Genomic DNA, 12,494 nt, shown 5'->3' on the forward strand with positions numbered 1-12,494 from the left:
ATTGGTTCAACTGAGCATATTAATCCAGACTGCTAGGACCGAGGTAAGGCTTCCGGACATGACCGATTCATGATCGCGCGAGTGCACAGTGGTCCCAAAGAGCAAAAAAGGGGTGTTTTTAGATTGCGTCAAAACGGTTGACTTTAGCAATATGATGTCTTTGAGAAAGTTTCTTGGAGTAGAACTCCCCTTCTTTCTGTCTTATCGGATTGATGATTAATCCTCCTAAAAGTGAGTTACGAAATTTATTTTCTTCAATAATTCAGATAGACAAATACTTACTTCAGCAAAGTAGTAGTGAAACTCGTTACAAACATTTTACCCGAAGACTTCAACTCTCTATCTTTTAAGGTTTTTGAGATATGGGACATTATTTGTGAAAGATCCCCTAAAAACAGTTTTTTCCTCATAAGTTTTCTTCTAGATTTTTTCCATTATATAAATGTTCTAGAACATTGTTTGGACTATTAAACTGCATTACTTTGCCGAAGACGGAAACTTGCTATCGCTAGTATGTGTGGAGATATTCACATTTTTTTATTGAAAATAGCTCTTTATCCAATGCCGATAACTTTTAAACGGGCAAACCACTTTGTAAACAAATGAAAGTGCAAGCAAAGCACAACATTTTCCAGGGGAGATCTGATTTTTCCAGCATTTGTTGTGCTTTGCTTGCACTTTAATTTGTTTACAAAGTGGTTTGCCCGTTTAAAAGTTATCGGCATTGGATAAAGAGCTATTTTCAATCAAAAAATGTGAATATCTCCACACATACTAGCGATAGCAAGTTTCCGTCTTCGGCAAAGTAATGCAGTTTAATAGTCCAAACAATGTTCTAGAACATTTATATGATGGAAAAAATCTAGAAGAAAACTTATGAGGAAAAAACTGTTTTTAGGGGGCCTTTCACAAATAATGTACCATATCTCAAAAACCTTAAAAGATAAAGAGTTGAAGTCTTCGGGTAAAATGTTTGTAACGAGTTTCACTACTACTTTGCTGAAGTAAGTATTTGTCTATCTAATTATTGAAGAAAATAAATTTCGTAACTCACTTTTAGGAGGATTAATCATCAATCCGATAAAACAGAAAGAAGGGGAATTCTACTCCAAGAAACTTTCTCAAAGACATCATATTGCTAAAGTCAACCGTTTTGACGCAATCTAAAAAACTCCCTTTTTTGCTCTTTGGGACCACTGTGGAGTGGTTGGTTAATGGTTGAGACCGCCTTTGGAAGTTTAAAGATGCTACATTTACTTAACTACCGGGGTTTTTCATGTAGGCGAAATCACTGGTGTAAGTATGTATGGATTATTGCAATTGCATGGTCGCGTTTGTGGTCAGGTTTGTGTTATCGCGAAGGCCCCGCGCGTTTGTACCTATATGAGTATATATAGCGTATAACTGTATAAGTTGACCGATACTATTTTGGTATACATTATTAATGGAAAAGCAAATTAATAGATGTGCAAAAGTACAGACCAATGAAGTAGAATAGAAAAACACATGTAGCATGCAATCAAACTCGTTGAAATGCAGCTAATGTTGTATATTTACCATTAACGATAATTGCATGCTGTTAGACGTTCATCATGCTATGCTGGCCGGGAATGGATGACTCACGTGCGTCGGTAAATTCATTGTACCCTAATTTATCCAATCCGACTTTCCCGAATGAATAGAACCAAATGCACAAATTGATCACCAGAAGTATTGGCCACTATTCTATCATATACGTCAGTTCTGCATCCATTCTCTGACCCAACTCTCACAAATACTAAGACGAACACATACACAGATAGACATACGACTAGCACATAACAATTGTACACTAGCACGAAAAACTACGATTATTACAAAGCGACAACTAATACTACTTATGTATTTAGTAAATTAATTAAATTATTAAAATAATTTAATTGGTATATGCACAATGATGAATTCGACCGATAAATGGACACACAATGACTCCCACTGTGAGCCCCGTCCACGAATATCGCCATCAAATTGTGGAACAATATTTGCAAACACGGCACACAGCAAAAGTCAATGCACGACGACCCGCCACTCGGCCACACCACCGCGCACAGACCAGTGGTTGAGCGTTTGTATGCGCAGGTGTAGAGTATGAAGAAACATAGAACCTAAAAAAGGCACATAAGTCCTCTCGGTCTCCTCGATGCACCACTATCGAGGCGTAATGCAATAACCATCTTAAAGCAGTTGTTCTTTAGCGCTGATACACGCAATATGCCTGATGATGTTTGCAATACCGTCAAACCCCTCAACCTTGGGGAGGGGCTTTGGTGAATGAAATATTTGATTCAGTTGCATTCAAAATCTGGCGGACACGTCGACTGGACACTCGAAGGTTCATTTGAGCTTTTATTTCCTGCGAAGAAAGTTTGTTTTGGACTGTAAGTCTTTTGATTTCCTTTTTGATGAAGGACGACTTGGATGCTCCTTCGTGGCATATTTTTGACCCAAACGTAAAAAGTTACACCTGCTTAATTGATGAATATTTGAAATATTCAAACCGAACTACTGAAGTTTCCGTCAAAAAATACCACCTTGCGGTGCAATAGACTACGAACGAATGGCGTCTTTAAAATTATTTCCAGGTCACTAAAGTGCAAAAAGCTAAAAAACACGTACACATATGCAATGACATAGCTGACCGGCACTGAATGTTCATTACACTAATACACTTGCACGAATGTATTGATGATACAGGTTGCTGTAATCATTCAGAAGATATCGCTGTAAAATATACCGTCTTTATAATTATTTCCACCGGTGCCTAAATAAAGGTTACGCAATCACTTCAAAAATCGACTTTTGACGACCGGACTTTTGACGGTTTTTGAAGTCCCCGGGAACTTGCCATGTTCCTAAGATAATGTCACAGTAATTTCTCAGCGAATTCTTGACCGATATTTACAAACTTGATTTCAAATGACTATGTTTCCATAACCTGCTATTGAATTTCATTCACATTTGACTTTTGGTTCCTGAGTTTTAGGTCGGTTACTGCAGTCGATAAGAATTTTCCATATAAATCGGTACAATAGTAATATTTCAAAGGATAAAAATCTAATGAAATGTACATCAAATCACTTCGATTTGATTTTTAGATCTAGTGATGGCCAATCAAAGATTTTTAGAATATATTGTCCACTATCGACAATACCAGTTTTAGAAAAAACTGAGGCCACCTTTCCGGAACTGACCGTAGTTTCGGATAAATTGTTGGGTGAACTGGAGTTACCCCCCTTTCCGAAAACAAACGCATTGGCCAACATTCTGAGGGTTTTTGGTTGAATTATAAAACTCATCTTGCGGCGTCAAGCTTTATAATTTTGCAAATCATGTGCACTGGAGAACATTATGAGGGTTTTTGGTCAAGTTGGACACACTCCGGGAACTTTTGGGAAACTGGTTCTTCCAGTAAAATGGAACGCTTTTCGACTGGTTGCAAAAACCATCTAGCGGTACTTCAAACTTCATGATTTTGCAAAACAAGAACACACTGAAAGACATTTCAAGAGCATTTGAACGAATTGGTGACACTCCGGGGTATTTCGGGAATCGGGTTTATGTTTATGTTTATTACCTTCACCAACAAGCCCCTTGGCCCCAATGGTGGTTGCTTAAACTAATTACATTTTAAAATTGACAACATTTTCGCTTTTATAGCATTCCGCGTCCGGTTGAAGTCGAAGGCCGTCGCCACACTGTTAAAAATTCGTTGGAGTCCGGTTACAGCGCTCTGGCAACCATAGTTGGTTCTCCTGAACGGAACTCGCAGAAGGGAGTTATTACGTAGAGCTCGAACGCGGGCTTGAAGATCCAGACGTCCGAGGATTGTAGGGCAATCCACTCTGGCAGAGAGTAAGTCCGAGACGAACAGGGCTCGAGAGCAGTCCCTCCGAATGCTGAGTGTATCGAGGTGTATAAGCTGGCAACGGTTTTCATAGCTCGGCAGCTGAAATCTGTTTCGCCATGGGAGATGACGAAGGGCGAAGCGTATGAACCTGCGTTGGACAGCCTCGATTCTGTCAATCCCGTTCTGGTAGTACGGATTCCAAACAGCTGAACAATATTCTATCGTTGAGCGGACCAACGCGCAGTAAAGCGATTTAAGACAATATACGTCCCTGAAGTTTTTCGCTATTCGGAAGATGAACCCAAGCTGTCGTGATGCCTTATCCACGATGTATGACGTATGTGGTTTGAATGTTAATGCCGAATCCATGATGACTCCGAGATCTTTGATGTGAGAGTGTCTTGGAATGCTCGAGCCGAAGAAATGGTAGTTAAACTGAGTCGGTTGGCGTTTCCGCGTGAACGTAACGATTGAGCATTTGCTCGGATTTAAAACCATTCTGTTTTGATCACACCACGTGCTGAAGGGTTCCTCCGGCAAAGTGAGCGCTTTTGAATCCTTTCGAAACCCTGTCTTGTTACTCTACGGTCCAGAAGGGTTAACCGTGCAAGGACCTCGATCCCTGGTCAAGCCACGGGGATCTAGTGAGGCTGGGCTTTGCAACAGCCTTCTTTTTCGGGCCGCTAGCTCGATCGTGAGTAGCACGCTTGCTCTCAGGGTCGGCTCTTCAATAAAGATGCTGATTAAGGGACCGGGAAGAAACGTAAAACAACTCTTTTTAATTCACACTTTTATTCCCTATCAACTTACAATGTGTGTCTGGTGTGGCGTGTATGTTGGCCGGCCGGCTGCTGCTGCTCGTGATGGTGATGTTGAAGGCGGGAAGTGATCTACGCTGTGGCGTTATGTAGATCGCTGGGCGGGAGAAGCTGGAATACACTGTAGCGGTCGTCGCCGCCCGCGTGGTTCTTGACGATCGCTGGCTGCTAGTCGTCGTGTGCCTGCTGGGAGCTCGTGGTTTGCTTCACCCGTGTCGGACGAATTTCCTTTTCGGGTGTCCCGTGATCGTCTTTCCGGACCGATCGGTTCCCACGGGTTTGTCTCTGGGCGGATTCTCGCTTCTGCTAACCGCAGCACTTGCTTGAAGGCTAGATTTTCGGGTCCTATGGGGATTTAGTCCGCCACGCGGAAAGGAAGGTTAGCTTGCTACTGGGTTTTAGTTGTTAGAACTCGGGGTTGGTCTTAATCGACCCAACGTACCTGATTCGTATCTATTTTCCACCGAATCGTTGATAGTTTGAACCGTGGTGAATAACTAATTATTCAACTGCGGTGTTAATTTTCACTTTTAAAAATCTTCGTCAAAAAACTTCGATGATGTGCTTCGTCGAATGGTTGCACCGGAATAGACCTTTCCCTTCGCTCAGAACCCAGTAGCTCTTCCTTTTTCCCTTTTTTTTAGCTCCCTTTTCTTATTCCCTTTTCGACTCCGACAGTCTTAACCTTTTTATTACGTTGGTAGCAACAACAGGGTTGAATCTTGTAAATGTGTTTTAACAAATTTTGTTTTATCTATCTCCTAACTGTCTATTAAATTTTGTTCCTAGAGTGTGATTTTTGATTTTAATATGTGTATATATTTTTTTTAATCCTAAACACAAACACAACATGTAACATTTTTTTGTTCTTTATTTTAATTATGCTTTTTTATTTAATTGAATTGCCTCGACGGTAACAGTCTTGCGGCATGTCAAACTTAATGAATTTACGAAACAAGTGCGCTAAAAGACATTTTTAGGGCTTTTGGTTTAATTGGCCACACTCCGGGGTATTCCGGAGACCTGGTCCCTCCGGCAAAGAAGAAACTTTTCGACCCATTTGAAACTGAAGGATAATTTGAGGGTTTTGGTAGAATTAACCACACCGGAGTATTCCGGGATCCTGGTTGCTCCGGGTAAGAGGACACTTTTCAACCGATTATAAAACCCGTCTTGCGGAGTGTGAAACTACTTAAATTTGCACAACCAGTGCACTGGAAAACATTTTGAGGGCTTTTGGTCAAAATGGATACACCCCAAGATATTCCGGAAACCTGGTACATCCGGCAAAGAGGGCAATTTTCGACCAGTTATAAAACCTGTCATGCGATATGTCAAACTTCGTGATTTTGCAAAACAAATACACTGAAAAACATTTAGAGAGTTTTTGGTCTAATTGGCCACAAACAGGGATATTTCGACAACCTAGTTCCTCCAGTATATGGACACTTTTTAGTCCGTTATAAACGCTGTCTTGCGACATGTCCAACTTCATGATTTTTCAAACGAAATGGTCTACTTTCATGTTATTTGACACGCGACACAAAACTGGTTTCACTACGGACCGAGGATAGTTTTCTTTTCAGGAAGAACCAAATTCAGGTCAAAACTCGGGTTGGGTGCAATCTGAACAAAATACCATAAAATATAGTAAAAAATTAAATTAAGTAGCCTGGCAACGTAATGTGACGAAAATTAAAACAATTAAATATTACGGAGCCATGGTTTATTTGCTCAAAAAATATTGATCTGGCAGGCGATTTGCGGATGCGATAAAATAAGCGCTTCCAAAATCAACAATTCTTGAATAACAAACGTTGAGATGGACTGATACCAGTATCTTCAGATGTGATTCTTGCCCTTTATAAGGACACATAACAATTTAACTTTGCTAAAGCTCGATTTGGTGTACTGCCACTAAGCTAACCTATGCTGTTGAAGGAGTTACGAAGCCAACAAAGTGAATTTAAAGCAGAACGAGGAACATCCCTGAAATTTTGTGCTATTACGGACACAGTACTTTGTAAGCAATTAATACTCTTAGGATAGATGTCATCCGTTTAATTTCAGTATAATAATTAAAACCAATGGTAGATTTCGTATGTATCCAAAAATTACTGCAAGTTGCTGGAGTTTGGCTTTAGAATCCAGTGCTACACCCTCTGAATCGCCACACCAGGGCAAATTTGTACAACATTTGATAGGTGGACTGGAAAGTTGCAAATCGATCGTCATACGAGCAGGATCTATTTTATCTCGTTCCTATAATAGAATGTCCACAGACATTGAACAAAAGGTTTTGTTTGTCCGATTAATAAATCAGTGTTCCCTGTACCGTCCGCGTTGTCCGAAGTCGATCGGTGTACGCTAAGAATATTTATAGGATAACAAATTTGAGATGGGATCTGTTTAACAAACAAACACTCAAATAGTTTTAAATAGCCCTAAAATTGCTCAGTTAATTACTTGCCTTTATATATTCATAATTACTTGTTGATCTTTTTTCTATGAATCTCACCAGGATAGCTTGATTTAATTACAGAATGGTAGTACAACTACGTTCAGAGAACAAAGCAAAAATAAAAAAAAAAATAATCATTGATATTACACCTTTCAGATAGTCTTACATAGGATACAATCAGCTGCAACATTTTAGTCGCTTTTGAATATTGATGCCCCTCTACTTTTGATCGCGCGTGTGCTTCTACAAGGACATCAACGATGGAGAGATTATTTAGAATAATTAATTTCTCTCTCGATATCGTTCACGTACATGTTAGCATTGTTATTACTGCCACGGTTCTTGTGATCAATTGTTCTACCTTGTGTCTTGCACTTACGGGTCACGATTGTGAAGTAGTCGTGTTTGATATGTATTAGCTTCCTTGCTGGCCTCAGTTTTGGCAGTTATTATTATTATTATGAACTGAACAGCAGACGCCATAGATGAGTTTTTTTTCAGCCATACATGAGTATAATTGATTTGTTCCTCTACGATCACCGCACAGGGCCGTAAGAATCTGCTCTTGGTATGTTCATAATTTTCCTTGAGTTTCGTATTGTAGGGCTCTCTCACCACAAAAACGCCATTGACTGGAATCTGAAAAGTAATGTCTCCATAGATTCTCCGAAACATCACCGTGCTGCAAAAGTAATTTTTCAATAGTTTTATCACATGTGTGCAGTGTCAGACCATGCAGTCGTCTTGATTTTGCAGGCGCCCGAACACACACACACTTTCATTCGAAGCTATCACACGCAATGACGCGTTGTAGATGGCTATGCAAAACAGTTTGTCGTCTAAGGAAATCTGTTGAACTTTTTCAGCACTGAGTATCTGATATGACGCAACTGGCGAAAAGTTCCATGTACAAGCTTATGTTCCATTTTCACCTGCAATGATCTCGGTACTTGCAGAGAGTTGCATTTTTTGCTTCAATAATTCATTCATAACGACGGATCACCGTGGGCAGAATAAACTGGAACGTTTTCTTTTGTTGTTCAGATATTGCAAACTAGATTGAGGTGATCTGGTAGCTTGAGCTTGGGCTTATGCGACCACTCCGTTATCGATCTGGATTGGCTGAAGTTGCACAGGGAATCAGTAGATAATTATGCTCGGGAGTAGCGAAACATTCTTCAATGTGCAACTCCTGGTAATCCTAAAGCGTTTTATTGATCAATACTGGCGCCGGCCAGGCCCGAACGTAGATCGCGTAAGGAAAGGGAAGGAATGTTAGTCCGATACTTGCTTTTGCTACAGGCCTTATATACTACTGTGCACTCCACAAGTATCACGGGAGGAGGAGATATTTGTGAGTAAGTATAGAAGCTGGATTCTACTTCTTCTTTACCGACAACAGAGAGGTGACTCCACTATCTGGACTAGATATCGATCCATCAACTCATGGCCCGGGAACCAACGTGTTTACTTCCCTTCCGAAGGAAGGCATGACCACAGATTTTTAACCTCAGAAAAATCTCAAATATCTCGGTTGGGATTGAACCCAGACCAACTGGAATGAGTGGCGGTCACGCTTATCACTCAACTACCGGCGCCATCCAGAAGTGTCGGATTATATATAGGAGTTTCAAAGTGGAATTGGAACGGAAACGATTACATCCACAACAGGTTGTTTTGATATATTATTTCAAACACTTTTGTTTCAAACTGTGAAACTAATATATGCTGCCGTTCTGTTTGTTGCTTCATTTATAACACATTTAGAAATGTGTTTTGAATAAAGAGTATTCAACATTTGAGATTTGACAGATTTAATCGACTGGGGAAAATATTTTCGAGTGAAGTAATGATCGAAGGGTATGTTCAGGAGTGGTTCAGTTCTAGAGGTAGTAGATAACATTACTATTAAAATAGATTCAGTTTCTGCAAATACCGTCCTGGAGAAAATGTTCATTGTTTTACAGTGCTTGCATATTCCAGAACAATAAATGCGATGGTTTTTTTTAATTTGATCAATAACAATTGAGTTTCCGATGACAATGTACGGCTCAAATTAGAAAATAAAAATTTAAGGGTATTCTACTTCATTGCGGTTATTTATCTGACACCCACTGATCTTTTTGTTCTCGTCAACCATCTACACCCAAAACATACCCGGTAAGATTCGCTTACATTATTGCAATAAATGCGTGCGAAAATTGCAAGCGTTCTGGTAATGTGCAAAAATTGCAAGAAGCTTCCTTGCATGTAATGCAAGAAACAGAAAAAACGAGTTTTGCCTATGTATTAGCGATGCATGTGTATTGGTGACCAATAAGCGTTAGATAAAAAAGACAGCTGGTATTGAAAAACGAACTCTACACGAACAGATCACTAATCAACACCTTATTCATCCAACCATGCTATCAGATAATTGTAAGTGGATAAAAGTCATATATAAATATTTGGATGAATTCACGATTAATGAAAAAAGTAAAGCGCGCACCCAGATTTGAACTCATGCCATTGAGTATCGTAGCACAGATAATAGGCACTGATCTATTCTTACACATAAAAGACGAGCGTTAAAACTCGTACAATCAGCACATCCGGAATTCGATGCTGCCTCGTGTGTAATGAATAAGCCACAATATTGCGTTTGAAGATGTTGGTGAGAAATGAATAAAAAGCAGACGGTAAATAAAAACTCGGCGTGCGTTGCCATACAAACCGGCATAGGCACGTGAATGTGGTGGCAATCCTGTGACAGTGTGTTGAAGAAACGTATGTAGATATAGCAAGAGATGAAGTGTTTTATATGCTTGCAAACATTGCAAGCGGCTTTAACTGCAAAATTGCAAGCGATGCTAACATTATTTGCAAGTGATTGTCGCTTACAATTATTGCAAGAGGTTTTTGTTTTGGGTGTAGCATAACTTTTTGCTTATCATATCAAGACGAAACTCTTCCCACTGTAACACGTGTATTTTCCAAACAAATTGCTGTTAGAACTTTCCAAATCTGACCACTAGTAAAGACCACTGCTACAGAATTAATAAAGTGTCCGAATACTAAGTGCTACATGCAAATGTTAAAGCATGATTTACTCTAGGCCAATTTGGTAACCCTAGGATATCCCTTCGAAACGTTGCACTAAGGGAAGACATGTGAAACAATATCGAAAACTACATGAACTCTAATTTAATTCAATTCTATACTGCGTGTTTACACACACTATGAATAATGAAATCCTTGGGTATCTCAGAAATATATTTGACTTAATTGGATATTATGGATGTTTGAAGATAAAAATCTTGAGAAGAGACATTCCACGATCATATTTTAAACTTTATCTCTTACTTATCTCTATTGTGTTTTGAATGAAACATATGTTCAAATATGGCAGTTCACAAATAAAAATAGCTGTTTTGTGATGTTATTATTGAAAATGCATGTTTATTGTATTGGTATGAACTTTTATGGAGAATAACTGATGAAAGTCCAGAAATATCCACAAATTAGATTCGGAAAAGAAGTCCCCTAAGACCTCCAGAACTGTTGATGGGGAATGCCAGAATAATGTTTCTTCTAAATCAAAGCGAAGGTTTCTGTAGCCCATATTTGTTCTTTGCTGAGAGCGCTACAATTAAAGTTTCAATGGAAGTTACAATTAGTAGATTTTGGATACATTTATCACATTTTACCAGGAACAAGCATACTGAGTTGTACTGAAAACTCCAAGGTACTTGATCAATGTGACTAAAACATATTTATTTGCAAAAAATTAGGACTTGTAATTTCAAGAATGTTCATGTCTCAGAAGCAGTTTATGTGTCCAGGAACACTTGCCATTTGCTTTTCCAAGAATTTAAATACTTATTTCGATAGCTTAAACCTTTTCTTTTTTATGGTACTGGTTTATATAGGATTCATTAATGCATATCTCCGGAACGAGAATTCCGAACGAAACAATTCGCAAACTATAAGGATTACTGGAAAGAGACTGCATTGTAATCGACTAAATGTATTAAGCAGCTTTGTGCTATTGACAAAACAATAATGGCCAAAATAGCCTAGACAGTTCATATATATGCCTACTCCCTTTTATTTTCTTCTATGAAAATGAATACTTTGGGATATCTACCTGTCTAATTCACGTATCTCTCTCTCTGTCGCTTTCTCATAACGGTGCTTCATAGTAACATGCGCTTGTGACCTTGCGCGTTAAAATACGGGAACTGAACATTTTATTCTATACAAAAGCCCTAAACATAAGTGTTTATTAATTCTGTCATGTTTAAAAAGTACTTTATTAGTGTCGTCGATTATTATCAATTTAAACAAACTTTTAGTCGGCTGTTCATATTGAACCTTCTCATGGTACGTTGGCTACTTGACGCAAAATTAATATTTTTTTACAGAAATCTGCGACCAAAACAACTTCTTTGAATTCTAAAACAAATTAAACTGTCCGGTTTCCTGATAAGTAGTTTGGGTCCATCAATAAAGTGTAAACACCTGATAATCTTAAACGACACCGTCAAGAAAGGGAGAACGAAAATGAAAAGGTGCAAATAGAAAAGAATGCAAACACTAGAAAGTGCATTGTCCACATTCCAGCCATTCATCAAATAATGTAATTTTCCCAAACTTTCAAGCATGTTTAAAAACAATAGTTCTCAAATTCGCCGAATACGTTTTATTCATTTACTCCAGATAAAGCATCACCATTTCAATCATTTATTCCATTCAGTATTCTTTTTGTTCATTTTGTATATTTTAATTATTTTATTCGTTTCATTATTTGGATTAATTTTGATCAGTTTATTAATTTCATGCATTTCATTCACATCATTCATTTAAGTTATTTTAGTTTATTGTTTTCATTTTATGAATATTAATTCATTTTTTGCAGATTATTCTTTTTATTCAGTGTCTGCATTTTAATAATTCTTTTATTCTTTATTAGTCTTATACACCAACAGGCATACCAAAGCCCCAATGGTTGTTGGTCTTAATAATAAACTTATTACTAACATTCAAGTCATATACCCAAATAGTGATCATACAATAATTCACAAAACGGTAACAAAGTCAAATGTGGTTAAAAGATTTATTCAAAAAACTCTAGAAAATCGCTGACGCAGAGTTTGTCTAGACACGTTGAAATCGAAAGCTGAAGCAACATGGTTGAAAATCCTTTGTAGACCAGTGATGGCTCCATGCATACTATAATTAGTGCGTCTGAACGGTAATCGAAGCATAATGTTGTTGCGTAATATTCGTGGTGCGACATTTAAATTAATTTGTTCTAATATAGCTGGGCCATCTATATGACCTTGCAAAG

Source organism: Topomyia yanbarensis, chromosome 2 (assembly GCF_030247195.1).
Source record: "Topomyia yanbarensis strain Yona2022 chromosome 2, ASM3024719v1, whole genome shotgun sequence".
Lineage (NCBI taxonomy): Eukaryota > Metazoa > Arthropoda > Insecta > Diptera > Culicidae > Topomyia > Topomyia yanbarensis.